The sequence below is a fragment of the Lactuca serriola genome, chromosome 5, assembly GCF_051521515.1.
Source record: "Lactuca serriola cultivar US96UC23 chromosome 5, Lser_US96UC23_V15, whole genome shotgun sequence".
Taxonomy (NCBI): Eukaryota; Viridiplantae; Streptophyta; class Magnoliopsida; order Asterales; family Asteraceae; genus Lactuca; species Lactuca serriola.
In genome coordinates, this window is record NC_136412.1 from 271,072,314 (window position 1) to 271,093,058 (window position 20,745).

The following is a 20,745-nucleotide window of genomic DNA, read 5'->3' on the forward strand; positions in this document are numbered from 1 at the left end:
AAGTATGATTCATGTGTTTTAGGTATTATATGCCTCTACTACCTTTCATACCTATTTATACTTGTCCCAAAATTGTCTCGTAGTTTCCAAGTCAATTCTCAACACTACATATGATGACCACTATAGATATATGCATGTGTCCCAATGAGCACATATAATAGATCTTCCTAGACTCCACTAGGACAGTGCATCTTTACCGACACCCTACTATTAGTTGAGGAAGAACTTTTACCAATACTAACTAATTATCTGATAAATACGATGGCATGCCTCTAAAATTAAACAGCATGTTGACTGAAAGATTTAACACTAGAACGGTTGGACTCAGGAAAGACTTGCGCATAAGCTCCAAATTAGGTAATCTAAAACTATTTAATTTTGGGAGCATTCAACCTAACATATTTGTCAACTAACTAACTAATATCAATATAGGTTCTAAGCAACAAATTAAAATCAAATCGCTAGGCTATAAGGCATCTTAAATATCAAGCAATTTCTAATCCGACAATTCATGAAAAGATCTCTAGCTTACATACTCGCATGCATTTCTAACAATTCATATATCAGCAAATATAATATAACCAATATGGATATTTGGGAATCACTTTCCTTTCTAAGCTATGGATGACAGTATTCATCACATTCTTTCCTTTTTTTATTATTCTTTTTATAAAAAAATTTATTAATTACTCGGATCCTTAATTTGAGTCTAGAATCACACGAGTGTCCATCCAGTTCGCTCAAATCAAGGGATTGATACCAGCTTGTAACCTCCCATTTTTCAACCCAAAAATTTTCATTTTTATTTATTTAAAACATTCAATTACATTAGAGTATAATTTAAATTATACGAAAACATGATTGCGAATGCGCTTGTGTACAATCATGCCTTGTCCTCCTCACGAATTAACGAGGTTCCTGAAAAACATTGATAAACAACTGGGTAAGCGCTAGATTTAGTGATTTTCCTAAGATACCATATATTAAAATAAATATACATGCATACAAGTAATGGCTTACGACCTTTCGCCGATCCACCAATTGACTCACGACCTATCACCGATCCACCAATAATAACTGTATATAGACTTACGACTTCTCATTTCGTTATCAATACCCGGGTAACATCCAAAAATATGGTCCCAAATATTTTTGATTTAATATTAGATAAAATAGTAATTCTCCATATCATCCAAACATCGAAATAAACCAATGTATCAGTTGTCATAAATCAGAGTAAAACATAATAACGAAATCCCAATGGTGTGTGCGATGCAGTCATCTCGAGCTCTTCCCCTGGAACCAGAAGTACCTGAAACATATACTGAAAACTGTAAGCACGAAGCTTAGTGAGTTCCCCTAAAATACCACATACCAATCATACAATAAACAAATAGTGGGCCCCGCCCCGGCTTCGGACCCCGCACGACATCGAGCCCCGCCCGTCATCGAGCTGAGCTCGGCAAAACGGGCCCTGCCCAACATACAATAACATATATCAAATAAACACATACACATGCAATAATCACAAAGATACATAGCATAAAAATATCCATCAGGCCCCTCCCGACATTAGGCCTTGACACGGAAAAACATATAAACACAGCACATGCAAGAGTCACGGAGACGATTAGCATACTAATAACATAAAAATATCCATCAGGCCCCTCCCGACATTAGGGGTGTCAATTTATGACACGACACGACAAAAATACACGAAACGAAACGAAACGAAATCGGGACGAAATCAAAATTCAAATTCGTGTTTGTGTCGTTTTCGTGTCAAGATTAAAAAACACGATGTCGTGTCGTGTTCGTGTTCATAAATCGACACGAAATTGACACGATTAAGCATGTGGTTGTCGTGTTTTCCGTGTTTGTCGTTTTTGTCGTGTTATATATCTTTAAGTATGAACGAAATACAATAATAGTTATATAATATTATATTTGTCGTGTCGTGTCGTGTTGTCGTGTTTTAATTGGTTCGTTTTCGTGTTAATGAAAAAAAACACGACATCGTGTTGTGTTCATGTTATACAAAACCTTGTTGTGTCAGACAAAAACACGACACGACTGCCCGATTTGACAGCCCTACCTTCGACCCACTAAACCAGGTAAGGAAACTCACCTCGAATGTTGAAAGATAACTGGATAAATCCCCGGCCCCGGAAACAGCTCTACTCAACCCCTAAACAGAAACAATACCTTAGATACCGATCAATATTTCAAAACTCCTAAAAGGTCAAACTTAGCTAAAGTCAAATTCAAAGTCAACACTCCGAGTTGACTCAACTCGTCGAGTTATCCTTCAACTTGTCGAGTTTCCACGAATCACAGAATCACGTTATTTCAAATCAACTCATCGAGTTTTCCTATAACTTGTCGAGTTCCTCCTTTTTCAACAGAATCGGGACAATCCCAAACCAACTCATCGAGTTCCCTTATGAACTCGTCGAGTTCATTAGTCTGCTAACCCGCTTAATGCATTAAGCCACTATGCTTCAAATCGAAGCCCTATATTCCAGATCTAGACTGATATTACGTCTAGAAGGGTAAATTTTCCAACTTTACCCATGAAGAACCACCCTAAAGGCATTAAGCTCAAACCCTAATCCTAAAAGGCTTATGTCCTAATCCAAAAACCACCATATCTTCAAGATAGAGCTCATGAACACATATCTGAACCTTAAAGGCTAAAAGGTCACGTAAAGTCTTCAATTTTACTCACATGCATGGCCAAATGAAGCTTAAAAGGCCAAAACAAGGTCTTAGAAGGTGCATGGAGCTCTTAGGGCCATAAATTTGGCACCTTTATGCCATGAAAGCTCCTAAAGACCCTGGATCTGAAAGGGTTTGTCCATATGGGACGTCCAACTCCCAATGACCATTTCTTTTGGACAAAAACAAGCAAAAAGGACACCAATATGAAGATCTAAGTAACCACAAGGCAAGGTTGAGACCTTTTACCAGAAAAGATGTCGAAAATGAAGCAAGGATTCTGGATCTAGCAGCTCTTTCTTGTATCTCCAAGCTTCCCTTTCTTCCAATGGATTCAAACACACAGAACACACTCAAGAATGGCTCAGAATCACTCAAAGATGCCTTAGGGTTTCGAGGTTAGGGTTTAGGACAGTGGAGGCTGGAAATGAGGCCAACTTATGGAGCTTAAGTTGTTTAAATAGGGTGCAAAACCACGAAATTAGGGTTTCATTTCTTCCAGACAACTCGGCGAGTTGAGGCCTCCTAACTCGTCGAGTTGGTCACTTAAAACACACGGTCCATAACATTTCTACGCGACGAGTTGGGGCTATGAACTCGTCGAGTTGCTATGCAAAATTGAATAATTAGAAGTTTAAATACATACTAGGAACCAAGCGTTACAACCCGGGTCTATAGGCTCCCAACCTATCATCGTTCCGACGACAACCCCTACTTAACCGTAGTAAATACAATGACATTTACACCCATAGATACTACACATTCGGCTCAGGCACATTATACTATTGGCTCTACTATACTGGCTCTTATATCTTAACATATATGTATATATATTGTAGTACATAGTATACTGACTAGTGAGATATCTCACTTTGACAGTTTCTCAGATGATTAACGGCTATCTGGATGATTCCAATAATGAGCAACGTGCCTAACGAGTATTAAGTTATAATACTATAACTTATTAATACATATGGCAATTTGGTAGTGAAGGCTAGCTTTTTCACTAATCCCAATGAATAATGAGAGTTCTATCAAATAAGGATCAGCCAAGCAGGATCATTTCGACATATAGTTTTTCTGAAACCGAACAACCAAGCCAACGTGACCATTCTTGGCACATCTCCCATAAGTAGATCAATCAGTGTTATTTGAGTAGAATTAATGACTAATCTGGCACTTATAGGTTCCTAATAAAGGCTATAATTATAAATATAAGATATTCTAAAAGCCTAGTAGGGGTAGCTTGACTTACAAAGAGTTCTAGCGAAAACCGGGAAATTGTGCGGGTAAAATCTCGACCCGAACACTTCTTGTCGGGCTCCTAGCTACTCCATAGCCCTAATAAAATGCTTAGAAGTTTAGAAAAGTTGGACTCAAAGTTAGAGAAGGTTTGAGAGAGATTATGGAGGAAATGGTGTGAGAAATGAGCATTTCTCGATTTCTATTTATATGCAGATTTTGGGGGTGCGCCTCATGAAAATGGGGTATGCAGCATGTAAATAGGGATGCCTGGGGTGCCGCATGTCACTTTCCTGGTGGTCGACATGTTGCTTTCTAGAAGGTTGTGCATCGTGAAGTGTGAGCGTGCACATGAAAATTTCTAATTTTTGTAAATTTCGTAACTTATTCATAGGAGCTCCGTTTTTGACGTTATTTATATCCATGCGTAGCTATGAACGAGATCTACAACTTTCATTTAGACTCCGGCAGCTAATTCTAACTTTATTTTTAAAGTTATATTTTTAACAAGCTTAAATTGTTATATCCCATATAAAAAAATCATAACATCTCACTTTATTTTGCCTAACAATCGACCGATCTAGAATTCGATTTCTGTGTCGCACACTGCTGCACTGAAACTTCAAAAAATCATAACATTCTCATACGAAGTCAGATTTAGACATTCTACCTATGCACACTCTCACTTTTACGACTACTATGACTTTTATTTAGACTACTAAGGCTAATAAGCAACCTATCTCTAATTCAAATTTTATAAACAATTTGTTTATAATAAATTCTACTATAGAGCGAAAACATGGTGTTAAAATTATCCCCTATTTACAGAGATTTCTTCCCCAAAATCCTACTCCTATCACACCTAAATATAGTGCCTGAATACCATCTTACTAGGGTGCTCGAGGTCAGCCTATGATCTAGCTAATGTTTTCTCCATCGATTATGCTCCTCTAAGCCGTAGAACTTCATTTTCTACCTTCGGACGTACTCCCGTACTTCTCGCAAAGCTTTCCAACACCAAGAACACGTTGGTTTGGACTTCCAAAATGCATACTCTACAATGAACGATCGCCTCCATATGTGAATTGTCGATTTGTTCCTTTGACTAGGCACACTACCAACTCGATAAGAAGCAAGTAACTAGGAAATTTATCTATAATTTCCTAATGGAATCCACTTTCTAGAAAATGCCTCTAAAAAGGGATTAAGGCATATCCTTAAAACATACATGAATCTCGATTACAAACGACATTCTAACCTAGTTTAGGTGTTCCAACATCCTGAAGTTTAACCAAAATTACTATAAAAAGTTATATGACTTGAAAACACTAGAACTAATACTCTAATATTGGTGACAGACTCGTTATAAGGCTTTCTTATCTTCCAACATAATAGATTATAATGAGCACTAGGTCACCAATAACCTTCTTGCAAGGCTCTAACTACTTTTCCTATATTAAGGTATTACTATTATTTGTGCAATTCGTTCTTATGTCCGCTCACGATATGTCGTGACACAATCCAAATACTGGGATTATGATGCCAGATCGCTCTTGTCATCATCCCCATCAGGCCTAAAGATTCACGATTAACCCTTCGGTGGTCCTACAGACTCACCACCATTATCTGAATGTCCTTAGGGAATTCAATCATTATCCTTCCTTGATATATTCTTATCGCAACAGACCTTTTTCTATTTAAACTTTTAAGGCTACAACCTAGTAGAGGTCCTTAACCTATATTGTATGGATGCTAAAGTCTAATTGTCATCCTATGTCAACCTATGAACGTTGCAACTCAAACCTATTTACAACAATTACATCATACTTACTACTTTGTTTAAGCCTGTATTTTTAGTACTTTGAATGTCATATAGAAATTTCTGAAGTTTCCTTGAACTCATAGACTCTTTGATACACATCTACCTTTAGATAAATGGCACCACTTTGGAATTTGGACCAATTTTCACAAGTCCTCTCTATAGGCTCATATGTCCAACCAATTAACATACATTAGATGCTTTTACCAATAATAAGCAAAATTTCAATTTTGATATAGAAAATAAGGGTATATCCCAAATGGCATAATATCCAAACAAAAATAAGTAAAACTAACCATCTTAAAGAAACAACTTACAACATACAAGCAATTGTAATTTCAATGTCATTCACTACCTTGATACCAATCTCAGATCCCTTTGCGACTTATTTCAACATAATGAGAAGATGACAAAGACACATTTTAGGTGTGTCATGGTTTTTAATGTAATACGATCTGGGAAGTCCAAATTTCTTATCTTATAATAAAGTCTATTATACTAAATCATTAAGTGAAAGATGGAAAAAAAATGAAATATGTACACCAATCTTGAACTCTTAAGTTTGATGATTATGTACGTGGAGGTAGAGGAACATGGGAGAGAAGTATTCACATTTTTGTGTCTAAACTTCATGAAACTCCTAAGCATCCGTCATTCCTTTTTTTTCCTCTATGTATCCCACACTCTGTGGCTCTGTATAGCAAAAAGTGGTGAAGAGGGAAACACAAAATCAAGATATTTACATTTAAGTTACTTGAGAATGTATATATTATGAAATAGTTATTAGGATTTGATCGACCATGATACATTCTTGAATAAGAACTGATAATAAGACTATGAAAAGATAAGATAGGTTAAGCTTTTCCTATTCATTCGAGAGAAATGGACTCTCCAAATAAGAACAAAGTTATTTTACACAATAATTCTTAGCCACCTAAACAAAAACCTACATGGGTATATATAAACTAGAAACGACTCAGGAAAAGTTGCTCCAAAAGGAGTGGTCCCTCAAACAAGCATGGGACAAAGATAATGCTCCTAAGATAACCAATAATGGATAAAAACCCAAAAATACAAAACTACCCCTAGACCCAAAACAGACAATAAAATAACTTTAATAAAGTAATTCAACTAAAAGAACTCCAAGATTAGTTAGGGTTTATCAGGATTATAATTTTAGTGAGAATTTCAAGATCAAGATCCCAACTGCTCTTAGATTTGTCCATCTAAAGTTCCCAGATCGGATCCTACAATTTAGAATCAATGATACATTACCTTGAAATATTAAATTCAAGACTTTAAACATTAGTTCTTTTTTCCTGTTATGCCAAGAAAAAATGTGCCAACATGGTTCTTGCGATGATTTATCTATTTGTTGTAAAATTCATCAAAAGAAACCATAACTATGGTCAGTTTGGACTTACTTCCATAATTGAAATTAAAAGTTTAAACACCACATGATATTAAAACTTGAACATATTGGAAATCTAAGTTACTCAACCGTTAACTACACGATTTAGAAACATAAACAATAAATTGGCTGAAATTCAACATTCAAAACACTTGATCCTTATAGATGCCAATTTATCTTTTTCTTATGAGTACTTCTCAAGAGCATCAATGTTTTCACAATATGATCCAAGAAAACTGAAAATCATTGTAACTACAAGTTAGAGCACAAAGCCACAGATACTAAACATTAATGATGGTAAACATAATATTATATTGCCTCACATTGTCCATATCAAATATATGAGGGTTAGAGCAGCACCAAATTTTTTTATAATTTTTCGATTCAATAATTAAATGATATCAATTATGCCTCATTTAGGATCCCACAAGTACATGGTCCTCGCAAGTAGCAATGCAACCTGATATGATTGTTACCCATACTTGAAGAATAAACTCCTTTGTCTTTTAAATCAAGCCGCTCAAATATATACACCTCTTCTAAAGCGCATCGAACTTGATAAATTCTAACAGAATGTCCATATACGAAAGTCAAAATGATGTGAAAGAAAATAACCTAGAGCAATGCAAAAGCTGACCCAAAATTCTCGTTAAGGAAGTTGCCTTTCCAAAAAGCAGATATACCTTCAATTTGCTTCAACACCAAAGAAGAATATGGTGGTAAGTAACACTATTCAAAGCCTATCCGTAAAATGCTTTATTTCTCTATGGATTTGATTTTGATTGTACCAAAAGAAATTCACAATCTCTTCAAATTTTAACAAAAAGGAGTTCAATAAAACTTGAAAGTACATAAAAATGGTTACATGTTCGTTGCTCAAAACTAAAGATTCATAAAATCCCTTATTCATACATTTGAGGTTCTTTTCATAAAACAAAAGAAAACCCAAGATTATAAAATTACCATCGGTAGGGAAGAAGTCCATCAAAAGTCGACGAACATTAACCCACACATAACTCCGATTAAACCCTTAGTAACCAACGATGCCCCCCTCTAATTCCATTAACTTTTGCTTGCGATGTGGTAAGATAATCAACTACAAAGAAAAGATAAGAGGACATAGATAATTGAACAAAAGATTTGCTTCCTTTAATTTTTTTGATGGTTAATTGATGATTTGTTTTTGATTTTAAGAATGTGATGCTATCAATCCGATTTCCAAGCTAGATACATATTTTTAGGTAGGAAAATAAAAAAAAATGGGTCCAAGCTAGATACATGTTTTTAGGTAGGATGTGATGTAACACCTTGTTTTCCAAGAGTTCCTTTATACCCTTGTTGGAAAAATGGGTCCCTTGTAGCGTTTGAAAAAAAATGCATGCTCAAAGGACGATATGCGTCCTTTCTGAACGCATGGCATTGGGGACGCTATGCGTCCATTCTGTATGCTATATGTTCTCGGTCTGGTCTAAAACCATAATTTTTAGGGTTTAGACCCTATTCAAGCATCCTTAAGTCTCAAGTCTTCTTCCTTTCATCAGCCTCTAACCCCATTTCATTCCCAATCAAACCCTAATCCATTTTAGAGCATTCTTGAGCATTTTGTGTGTGTGTTTTAGTAACCTTGAAGGAGAGAGGAAGAAGAGAAGATCATCTTGGAGGAATGGAACACTTTGGATCCAGAATCACATCATCTTTTGGCATCATTTGGAGGTAAAAAGCTCTAAACTTGGTTAGGAGTTGATTAGATCTTGTTTAGCCATGAAATGGTGTTCTTTTGGTCCCTTAAGCTTGGTATTATGAGTATGTATTATTCTAATCCATATAAGCTGTCCTTTTAGACGTCTTGGAGCATTTAGAAGAATAAAAATGTGATCTTGATTGAAAGTTTCCTTCCATGCATGATCTACAAGGTCTTAATGGGTTAAGTAGTTAGGGTTTTTGTGTTTGGGCACTTAATGGTCATGCAAGACCATAAATTTGAAAACCTTATGGTTAAGGATGTTAGTCTATGGCTAGATCTGGAATTTGAGCACAAGAGCTAAAGGATTAAGTTCTTAATGAAAGAAAATGGGAACAACTAGAGAACGATATGCGTTCTCCAGGAACGCCATGTGTTCTGGACACTATGCATTCTGAAGTTGAGTTGACTCGGTTAACTTTTGGACTTTTTGACTTTGACCAAGTTTGACCTAAGGGTATTTTGAGTATGTTGAGTTGTATTTGAGATTAGGTGACGAGTAGAGATGACATTCGGAGTCGAAAACCTATTTAGCTATTTTTTTCAGAGTGAGAGGTGAGTCTCCTCACAGTGCTTGATGGGTCGAAGGCACCAAGGTCAACCCATGGATTATTGTTATTTGTATGCTAGCTGTCTGTGTGAATCTTGTATGTGCTGTATTTTTTTATGTATACCGGGCGAGGCCCGATGTGTGTGTTGGGCGGGGACCATCGCATGTTACTAACAAATCTGTTACGGGCGGGGCCCGATGGTTGTTGGGCAAGGCCCATTGTAAGTATGGTATAGTGTATTTTGGGGAATTCACTAAGCTTGTGCTTACGGTTTTCAGTTTATGTTTTAGGTACCTTCAATATGCTTTATTGTGACAACCTGAAATTTATTCCGTCGCTGTAACCCATTTCCGTTAATAGAATATTTTTATTTTCATTATTATTATTATGAAGATTCCGTTAACATTTGGTTAGACAAACCAATTAATATTTTATTTTATTTTAGTGTCGATATGAAATAAATAAAACACGAGTGATACCCTCAAAATTTAATTGGGAAAATTTTTTAGTTTACAACTAAGCCGGGTTACGACCATTTAATCGGGCAAAAATTTAAATTCCATTTAACGTCGGTATGGGGTGGATCCCCACCTGGCCACCAACTCAAGCCCTATATAAGGGTTGAGTGGTCACCAACTTAGACTTTTTACCACTCTAGTCACTCTCTCTCTCTCTCTCTCTACTCTCTCTCTCTTCAAGGCTCGATTCTTCCAAAAATCCATAAGTTTTAGCTCCCAAACTGTAAGTTCTCTTACCCTAGATTGTTCTAAAACTCATTACATATCTTTATAGCTTGAAAATCATCCAAGAAGGCCAAGAATAAGGAGTTTACGGCCCAAGAACCCTCTTAGGCCGTAAACCCCTAAAAAGGTGCCAAAATGCCCCCAAATCCCTTCCTTAGGCTTAGAGGCTAACTTAGAACTTACCCTTGAAGAGTTTTAGACGTTAAGCATTATGCTTGGAGGCTTGAAAGAGGGTTTACGGCCCAGTAAGACTCTTAGGCCGTAAACTCCCTCAAATGATGCAAAATGAGCCTAAGCCCCTTACTTAGCCTTAGACCATAACTTAGAAACTTGCATAAATGACCTAAGGACCCCAAATCACGAAATGGATGGAGTAGCCATGAGTTTACTGCCGTAAACTCATGGGTTTACAGTAGTAAACTCCCAAGAAACATTCAAGAACCGTAAACACCCCAAAAGGGTGTTTTGATGACCCAAATCCTTATCTAGCATGACTTATGGACTAGGAACTTTCTTAGATGATCTAGGAACCCCAAAATTCAAAGTGGATGGATAAACCATGAGTTTACTGCCGTAAAATCATGGGTTTACGGTAGTAAACTCCCCAAAGAGGGTATAAGGACCGTAAACTCCAAAAAGTGGGCAATTTATGCCCTAACCACTTCCTAAACCCTTGAAATCAACCCTAGAACCTTCCTTAGTGAGGCATGAAGCTAAAAAGCACACAGATACACCTCTCCCATGATTTTACGGCCATAAACTCATAGGGGAAAGGGTCCCTCAACCGTAAACTCACCTAAGGTGAGTATTTGAGGAGTAAACTCCATAGTGAGGTCATATGCTCCTTAGATGCAACCCTTGTCACTCCTAGCACTTAAAACAAAGTGTTTTCATGCATTAGGGTGTAATTACTTACTTATTTAATGAATAAATAACTAATTAGACACCATTATGTGTCACTACATGTTTCATAGGATCTGTGTGAGTGTTCAAATTCTCATTTGACACCTAGCATCCTACCCGACATTTTTCATCCGCTCAACTCACTGCAGGTGTCACACCCCCAAACCAGAACGGCGGAAACGTTTGGGGGCTCAGGACATCATATTCGATATCATAACAGTTCATAGAAAGGAAAGTACACATCACCATACATATATAAAGGTTTAAAAATGTTTACATCATTGTATTCATTACATGCTCAAAAGATAAATGAATAAACATCTTTCAAAATAAATAATTAACGCCAGCGCGTTAATCCCCAAAAGTTGATTTCCAAACCTGCTTAACGGTTCCCTGAGAATACAAGTTATTTCAAAGAAAAAGTGTCAACAATTAAGTTGGTGAGTTCATAAGTGATTTAGAAACATTGAATGCCATTCTAAAATGAGTGTATATTTTCCAAGAAAATCCCTTATTTTCTTATAAAAGTATGTAGTGCATGAGAGTATTTGTGTTGAAAAATGTAGATAGTTGAACCAAGAAAATCCCTTATTTTCCTAATAGTTGTTTGTTTAATGTCCAAGACTAACAATTGGAAGCAATCCACATGCTTTAGAAGATTTTAAACATAGATTTATATAATAAACCTATCAGAAGATTTCAGTTTGTTAGATAATGAATAACTTTAGTAGCTACTTATTCATCAATCAGAAGTACTATAATAATTGTATATCCGATGAGTTTTATAACCATACTAAACATAATATGCCTGTAGCGACGTTCTTCAGGCGTCGTAGCGTTATGACAAACTGTCACCCCAAAGGAAGGACTGTAGCTAACAGTCAGGGCGCGGGATCATGACTTCCCGTATAGATCTATACACATTTGACACGTTCTCCGAACGGGAGACTCTAGTTATAGACAGGACTTGTAGCGATACCTTCTAATAAAAAGGCAGTATTTGAAGATGTACACGTCTCATGGATTCTCAACTAAGTCTGTATTAAAGTAATAGTTTTGTGTGCAAAGTTTATCCTTTTTCACAATGTTTGACAAAGCATAAATCATAAGTTTTTTAGAATGTATAAAACAGTTTAGCAACGAAGGATACTTTGGAATTACTAAATACTTTGTATAAATCTAGTGCATGCAAAGTATGACAAGAGTTTTCACATAGTAGTACTAAATCACAAGTGATTCATTTGATAAAAACGAGTAAAGTGAAATTTTATGAAATACACGATAATAACCGTATGTTTACTTGTATTCCTCCCCTAAAAGAGTATAAAAGCATTTAAAATGTATTTAAAGTGTGTTTGAAGGGGGTATGAACTCACTTGAAAGTTTGAAGATAGCGAGATGGAAAACCGGGCAGAGTTTCGTCTCGGGAAACGGATTTTTCTCGGGATTCTCGGGAATCTCGGGAGTAAAATCGATCTTCGGGACTCGAGCAAAATGATCAGGGCTTCGGGGTAGTGCGGGCACGGAAAACGAGGCAAAACGCAAGAAAATAGAGAGAGAATGAGCAAAATTCCCGGGAACCCTCGCATCTCTATTTATAGGGGTGCTGAACCGCCTTGGTACGCGGGGCGTACGCTCGTACGCAGCGCGTACGCGTACGTCATGCATGACCGAGTCCTCGACTGCCTCGGCTTCGGATGGGACGGGGAGGGGGTAGCTTCGCATAGGGGCGATGTGGACGGACCGAGACCAAGGCCTTCGCATACGCGGGGCGTACGAGGCTACGCAGCGCGTAACTCGGATGAGGACGCTGACTCCTCCTTCAGATATTACCAGATTTTTGAATTAAATTTATATATAATTTATTTCATAAACTTCAAAAAAAATCATATCTCCTTCATACGAACTTCGTTTTCGATGGTCTTTATATCCACGCGTAGGTGAGACTATGCTCTACAACTTTCATTTAGACTCCGTTGGCAAATTATGAAATTATTTTTATTATTTATTTATAAAATATCGTGATTAAGGAATTTCTTTAAAAATTCATAACTTCTTTATCTGACGTCGGTTTTTTTGCCAGACTTTTTACCGCTGAAATACCATTGTCGAGACCTTCGATTCTCGTTTAGGTCATTCCGGCCAAAAGTCACTCGATCTCCGATTCGAGTTTTTAGCTGTCTGCTGCTAAGCCGAACTTGGAAAAATCTTAACTTCAATATACGAAGCCGGATTTGGGCATTCTTTTTACGTACGATCCCGGTTTAATGATATTAAACATAGTAGGAATTTAAATAGATACTTTTTGGTCATTTTATTATCAAAGTTAATTTTATTAACTCCAAGGTGGTTACAATACTTGACTTTTTAGGTCATTACAAAGGGTTGAAATATCGGGTTGTTGCAGCAGGTGAGTTCATACACCTTAATTAACCTTTCAAATGTTTCTTTTAAATGTTTTAGGGGGGAATACAAGTAAAATACAACAAGTTATAGTATCAAATCACACGTGATTTATAACTTGCAATCAAAAAGGATTTTCTATACTTTTAGCTACTTGTCAACAAAACTGTTTTAAATACTTATCAAACGCATTTTCTAAGTTAAATTGTTGTTAAACTATTTTCAAACTATTTTAAACTACTTTTCTTTTAAACTATATCTACACCAATATACTTATATAAGTAAGACTTGAAGGACTTAGGACCGATAGCTCGCCTTACTTCCTGTTCTTGTTTGATTGGGGTCTTAGGGTATACTGTTATCCGTCTGACTGTCGTTGAATTCTTAATTATATATCATATATATTTGTGTTAGATATGAAAGTCTTCATCTTATTCAATACCTTTGTCAATCAAAGGCATGCAATCCCACACTCTATTTAACTATAATAGGTATAGTTAAGACTACTGCTCATTTCCTCTATCATTATGATACTCACTATAATTACCACTATTACAAGCTAATGCATGTTAAGGAGAACACCCTATATACTATACTAAAAGTTTACTATACTATAATACAAGGAAATACACTAATCTAGAAAATGACACACTATCTCTCTATACAGCACTCTACTGTGTAAACACTGTGTAACCAGAGCTTCCCGAAGGGAAAGCAACCACTACATGTATAGATCTATACAGGACAGACACTATTACATCCCGACTATTAACTACAGTCTGAGCCGACTAGGCCTAGGGGTGACGAAACATCACTACACTACGTGTGACCGGGAAGGTCATCGGATACTCTACTATCACTAAGATTGGTTACATGAGAAATTACATTCGTACTCAAATTAACACACTAAGAATTAAAGGCTAAACTAACTTCCCGAAGTGAATATATATACATATATTACTAATTGAAGTTTGCAACACTACTACAGCCAGTCGGCAATATCTTCCCTCATATACTTTACTTGAATGAAATCTATTACCTTATTTTTATAACTGACAGTTTTAATGGAAATACTTTTACACACTCGAAGGGTTAAACTTACAAATGCTCAAATCTGGAAAATATAGGATTTTCTAGGGATTTTTACTATTCTCAAACATTAATCACAACTTTTATATTACATGATTGTAAACACTTTTATACAAGCAACGACACTAAATTCTTATGAACTCACCAGCTTTATGCTGATACTCGTTTTCAAAATAACTTGTATTCTCAGGTCAAAAAAATACAAGTTCTGGTGCAGCCTTTGGGAAGATGGATTATATACAAGACCATCTTTTATTTTTGTTTATACTTTTGGTGTCTATCAAATTGTACACGCTTATATTTACAATTACTATATTAATACAATGGTTGTTGTCGCTTGTTTTTACTATTATGCAATTGTGATAATACTGTACATGACGTCCTCCACCCCAGAACGAATTCCGCCATTCTCGGTTTTGGGGTGTGACATTTATTGACTCTAATGTATTTTGGATGATTTCTAATACACTATGGTTTCCTTATGGTTTTGATAAGCACGTTCGGCTAGTGTTTATTTAATATAAAAACAAACTTTTTGGTTCTGGGTTTTGGGACGTTACGAGTTGGTATCAGAGCCTTGGTTTGAGGGATTCGGGCACACTTCTGGGTGTGTTAGAACTCAAACCGAGGAAATGACAGTTTTTTCAAAAGAAAAAGAAATCGGATTTCTAAAAATATTTTTATTAAGTAAAAAGGGGTACGATGCATGCAATTAGCCGAGCTCAAGTAAGTATTTCCCAAAATACCTATACATGTGTTATGCTTATTGTTTTGGTATGAGTATATGAGAATTACATGCTAGATTAGGGCTAAGGATCTACTCGGGATTTGCATGATAGAATGCTAGGAGAGATGACTTTATATTCCTCTTGATTGAGCTTTTGGAACTACATGCTAGTATGGGTTTCAGATGTTGGATAAAATGCCCTGATCTGTGCTGCCTTGTAGCCTAAGAGGAATTGGATGCTATGTTGGATTTGGAATCTATGTTGATCGAATTACTAAGTGTATGCTTTAAAACTTTTATACGATTAGGATTATATAGCCCTAAAAGGACTGATTTGGACTTATTCCATGTTCCTTGTCTGGTTTTGATCTTAGGGTAGAATCATCAATTTGACAGTCTTTGTGATCCTGTTTTGTGTATAATTTTCATGCATAAGGCAATCGATAGTGTTAGTGGAAGTCCCTAACATCGTAGTAGCAAGTGACTTGGAAGATGCCTTTATGTTTTAGGGTGTTTCTACCGAATGTTGCTTGCTTTGTGCTTTGTGAGACTCACATTGATGTGAGCTAACTATTAAGTAAATATGTTAAGTTATATGAGGTGAAGGTTAAATAATTTTAAAGTGATTTACTTGGCCCTATTGAGCAACTCTTGTCTGAGTCCAACCGTTGTAGGGTTGGGTCTTTTATTCGAAAGATTATTTAAGGTTTGTTTCATGTAATTATATTCATGAAGTAGTTAGTTGATATTAATAGGGGTTCTTTAACAGCTGATGGCTGGGTGAGGTTGGAATCCTAGGAAGTGCCTTAGAGGAATTGATGCGCTATTTTAGTGGTGTGTATTCGTTTGAGAGTGAGTATATATGGTTGGATCGGTCGGTAGTATTGGGCCCGTACTACTAAAAGCACTGGATCCGTACTCGAATCAAGGAAAATTTTGTGGATTCTAAGGAGCTGATTGAGGGTAGATTATATGGTTTGGCACCATGATTCATTGCGATGTGTTTCTGTCGTATTCGATTTATCGGTTATGGTTGTTTAGGCTGATGATGGGTCTGATGATTGTTTAGGCGTTAGTGGCCATGTCATTTTGGGTTTGATTGGTGCAGACGTAGATAAGTAATTTGATTTTTAGATCTTGAGGGCCTCTCTCGAGGTAGTGCCAATTGAGTTGTAGGACTCGAGAAGGAAGCGATTATGATGATCGACTCGAGGATTGCAGTCGGAGGCTGAGTGATTGGTAGATGGATCGGGATGTCACTATCCACAACGAGGGTTGTGTTCTTCCAGCTTTTCGTGTTTAAATGAAATAAAGAGCATCCATGTCATTTTCAGAGTTGGGTTGTAGACCCAGCATGGGGCTAGGTAGCTGCGGTTTTTGGCAGCAAGTATGGAAGTATGGGAATGCACAAGAGTATCCTTGTGGTATGGTTTCCTTGAAATGAGATTAGGGGGTCTACTCTCTTTGAATATAGTCAGGACAGGTGCTAGTTGATTGTTTCAGGTGATCAGGGAAGTGAATCGGGAACGACAACTTTTGTTGTCTCTTATGTATCCCGACTATGAGAATGATGCATCTTGTATTTATGAATGATTCTTGCGTTGAATTGATGGTAGGGGATTTGAAGACGAGATGTATGGTAGTCCATTTGTTCCTAGATAGAGAATTGGTGTTTTGAATGGACAAAATTATTGCTTGTGCATCTGCATGGGATTCTTGATGTTAGAGGCAATTAATATTGGGGAGTTTCTGAGTTCTTTATAGGAGATTCATAATCTCTTTAAGTTTGTTTGGTCTTTATCTAGAAGATCATATGCGTTGTGTCATACATTCCAAGGGTCTGGGATGTTATGTATCTGGTATATACGGTCTTGTTTGCAATGCCAGTGGGCGGTAGTTCGAACCCTAAGTGGGGGAGAATTGGGTATTTTTCTTGGAGGATCAACGATCTATTCGAGTTTATGATTTCATAAGAATGGGTCATAGGTATATGCAGTGCGGGTATGCGAGAATTCAATTCGAGATGTGGTCAAGTTGGGGGTGTAGAGCAAGTGGCTATCAGATGTATGTGCTCAAGAAATATATGAGTCGTCTCACAAAAGGAAGTAGTTGGTTAAGGAGTTCGTTTTAGACATCAGTTCCTTTTGGGATGCCAATGAATAGATCAGGAGGTGCTAGGACCGCTCAAGTTGAGTATCGGTTGTTAAGGGATTTGCCAACTCGTTGAATGGATTGCTATTTATAGCCTAAGCTGGGCAATTGTCGATTGGTAAATCAACTCCAGAGTTGAGTAAGTTTGGCTCCGCATGGATTTTGGTTCAATAGTCTATTGGTTCACTAGACTAGATGTCAATGCATCTTCGATCAATTGTCATTTCGTTCATCATCAATAGCGAAGATTCTTTGGAAGTCTTGAGTTGTATCAGTTAAATTTCATGGGATGCATCAACCTATCATCAAGTTTGGCTTGTGTTTGGAAGATATCCTTGGTTATTGGAATTTTAGAAGCTTGGGCAGTATTATTCAATTTTCCGGACGCGATATTAGATCTGCGCAAAATCTAATTTTTGGCATGTTGTTCTGGTAAGGTTGGTAATTGGATGGATCCGACCAAAGTCTTAGCAACATTTCTAGATAACTTTTATCGATTTAGTTACGTGTTGATGGGATATGTTCAATCTCAAACAAGGTATGTAACCTGTTTCGAAGATTCATGAGGATGTTTCTGTTAATTATTGAGGTTGGTTATTTCTTTAGGCCTTCTAGTACTTCACCCTATGGATAAGGTTGTGAGGAAGGAGCGCAGTAGATCCAAGGTTGTGTATTGAGGTAACTTCATTAGATATTGTCGTGAGGGGTGTTTATGGGCTAGACAAGATCCGCAAGGGAGCATTTGACTTCAATTGTTGTGACATACCCAATTACTAAATAATTTGAGTTATATAATAATAGAAATATAATAATATAAAGTTTAACGAACTTTTAAATGTGTTCACATTTAATCATTATTTTTTTTATTTAGTCACTAATTTTGTTTGTGTTTGATTTATATTTGAATTATTTTAAATTGTTCACAATTTAGTCTTATGGCCGGTTACAACCGATCATAAAGGTAAAATGTGAACAATTTCAAATAATTTATGGGTAAATTAGATACAAAAAAATTCAATGACAATATATTAACAAAAATGAAAGTTCATTACTATTTCATGTTGTTAATAATGCTTCGTTGGAACTCTCCCGCCCTTATATTTCTTGATATAGCTTGACAATGATGTTTTGTATATAACTTGAAGATGATGTTTTTTATATAATCAACTTTTATATTTTGTCGAATGACTCATGGATTTTAATTTTTTTTTATTGTATCCTATGTAGTTATCACGGTCCAAAATCTTATAGCGGTCACTTGTCGTGATTTAAAATAGCAGTTCTCACAGTGGGATATCAATTTTAAATATTATATATATATATATATATATATATATATATATATATATATATATATATATATATATAACTATGTTCAAATGAGAACATTTATGGGTTTGAGAATATTTGAGAACAAAAATCAGCAATAGGAAAACAAACACGTTACTTTTAGTGAAGTAAGGGTGTATATGTAATTTTCTTAAAGTTATTACATTCCCGTAACAAGCCAAACAGAGGAAAATAGAAGATAACACACTGAAGCAGCTATGCATCAAATTGAAGATGTCGATCTTCACCACTTCTCCGATCGCCGAACTCTCTACGATTTTCAATGCTACCTGGATTTCACGAAACTCCAGTACATATATTCATCCGCCACAGGTGAAGTCTTCGATTCTGCAAACCTACTGCCCAAAAACTCTTCATATCGAGCTTGTTGGAGATGAAGTCAGAGTTGTTGCTTTGTTTTTTCATTCACCTGGAGAACGTCGATGAAGGAGCCAATAGAGGCATTTTGCCCTCATTGATTGATATGCTTCCTTATCCTTATTCTATGTAATTCCATTTCCTATTTTTTTTATATATTTTTTATCAAATTAATGGTTTTCAAACATAGTTGTATAATAAATTCATTAAGAAATATTTCATTTTATAATTTAGTTTGACCAATTTGCTATATCTATATGAAATTGTATTTGTAGAGGAATTTGTTGGAGGCCAATAACCAATTTCGTTGCCCATTCCATCTGCCATGGTAACTTCATATTTTGGAAACTATTATCTTCTATTTGTTCATGTTGGGTCCTGATATTGGCTTTGGAATCAAGAAATCATCAAGCAAAAGTGGAATCTCTTAGGTTGCTTCTTGATTAATTTGTTTCATATGATAAATGAATATAGTAAGATCTAGGGGTTGGATTGAAGTCTATTAGAGTGTTGATGATCACAATAGGATTTCATGCACACAAGGTGTTTGTCATATTGTTTGAAAGAACCTAATAAGTGTAAAAGTGGCATTTTATGTGAAAATACTTAACTTTGCATCCTAATTAAGCCAATCATTATGGCCCTTAGGTTAAATTAAATTTCACATCTCAATAGCCTACTAAGTAACAAACAATCATGTTAAAAGTGATAAACTTAAGGCGTAACCATTAAGTCCTTAATAGAACACCAAAAGTGATTTAAAAGTTATTATGATCAATTTTTCCACATTTGTCCTCCAACTTCTAAAATTCATGTAAGTCATTAAGAACACCTAAAAATCATGAGACTTAGTTTTATGTAAATCTTAGTATGTTTATTTTCTTCAAACTTTGAATCACATTTCGAAATTCCAAATCCTTGAGGGGTAAAATTGGCAATCTTCTCAGGTTGGTCCATGTTGTCACATATTCCATGCATTGTCTTCAAAAAAATCATAATAAATTCATCAGAACTCCAAATACCAAAATTCCAAAGCCTACAGTTAGATATGGATGTATCATTTCCCACATATAAAGGGAATGATGTAATAATTAGTATATTGCTACAGTTTATTCCAAGACTCTTGAGTGGTCCAGAAAGTGACAACTTAAAAATACTAACTTGTAAATTTTATATAAAATCAACAAAAAATCATTAGAATGAGATATTTATATTTCTAAAAATATAAAAGTGGGAACTTTACTAATATTATTTTATCGAAATTTAAGAATGGGTTGAAAGGTAAGAAAAAAGATCCCATACAGAGCACTACAATCAAAGAGAAAATAAGGAAATATGTACATAAGTTTTATAAGAGTAATACAACAAAGCACAAGCCATATAATATTATAATTGTTGTGTAGGTTCTCAGAAAGGAAAGTATCCATCTAGCTCATGCTAGCTAATTTTCAAGTTTAAGGAGATGAATTACACTAACTCTCTTATTATGTAGGCATTACTTGTTTTATGTTATTGTTCACAGATACCCTAATCCGGTAGA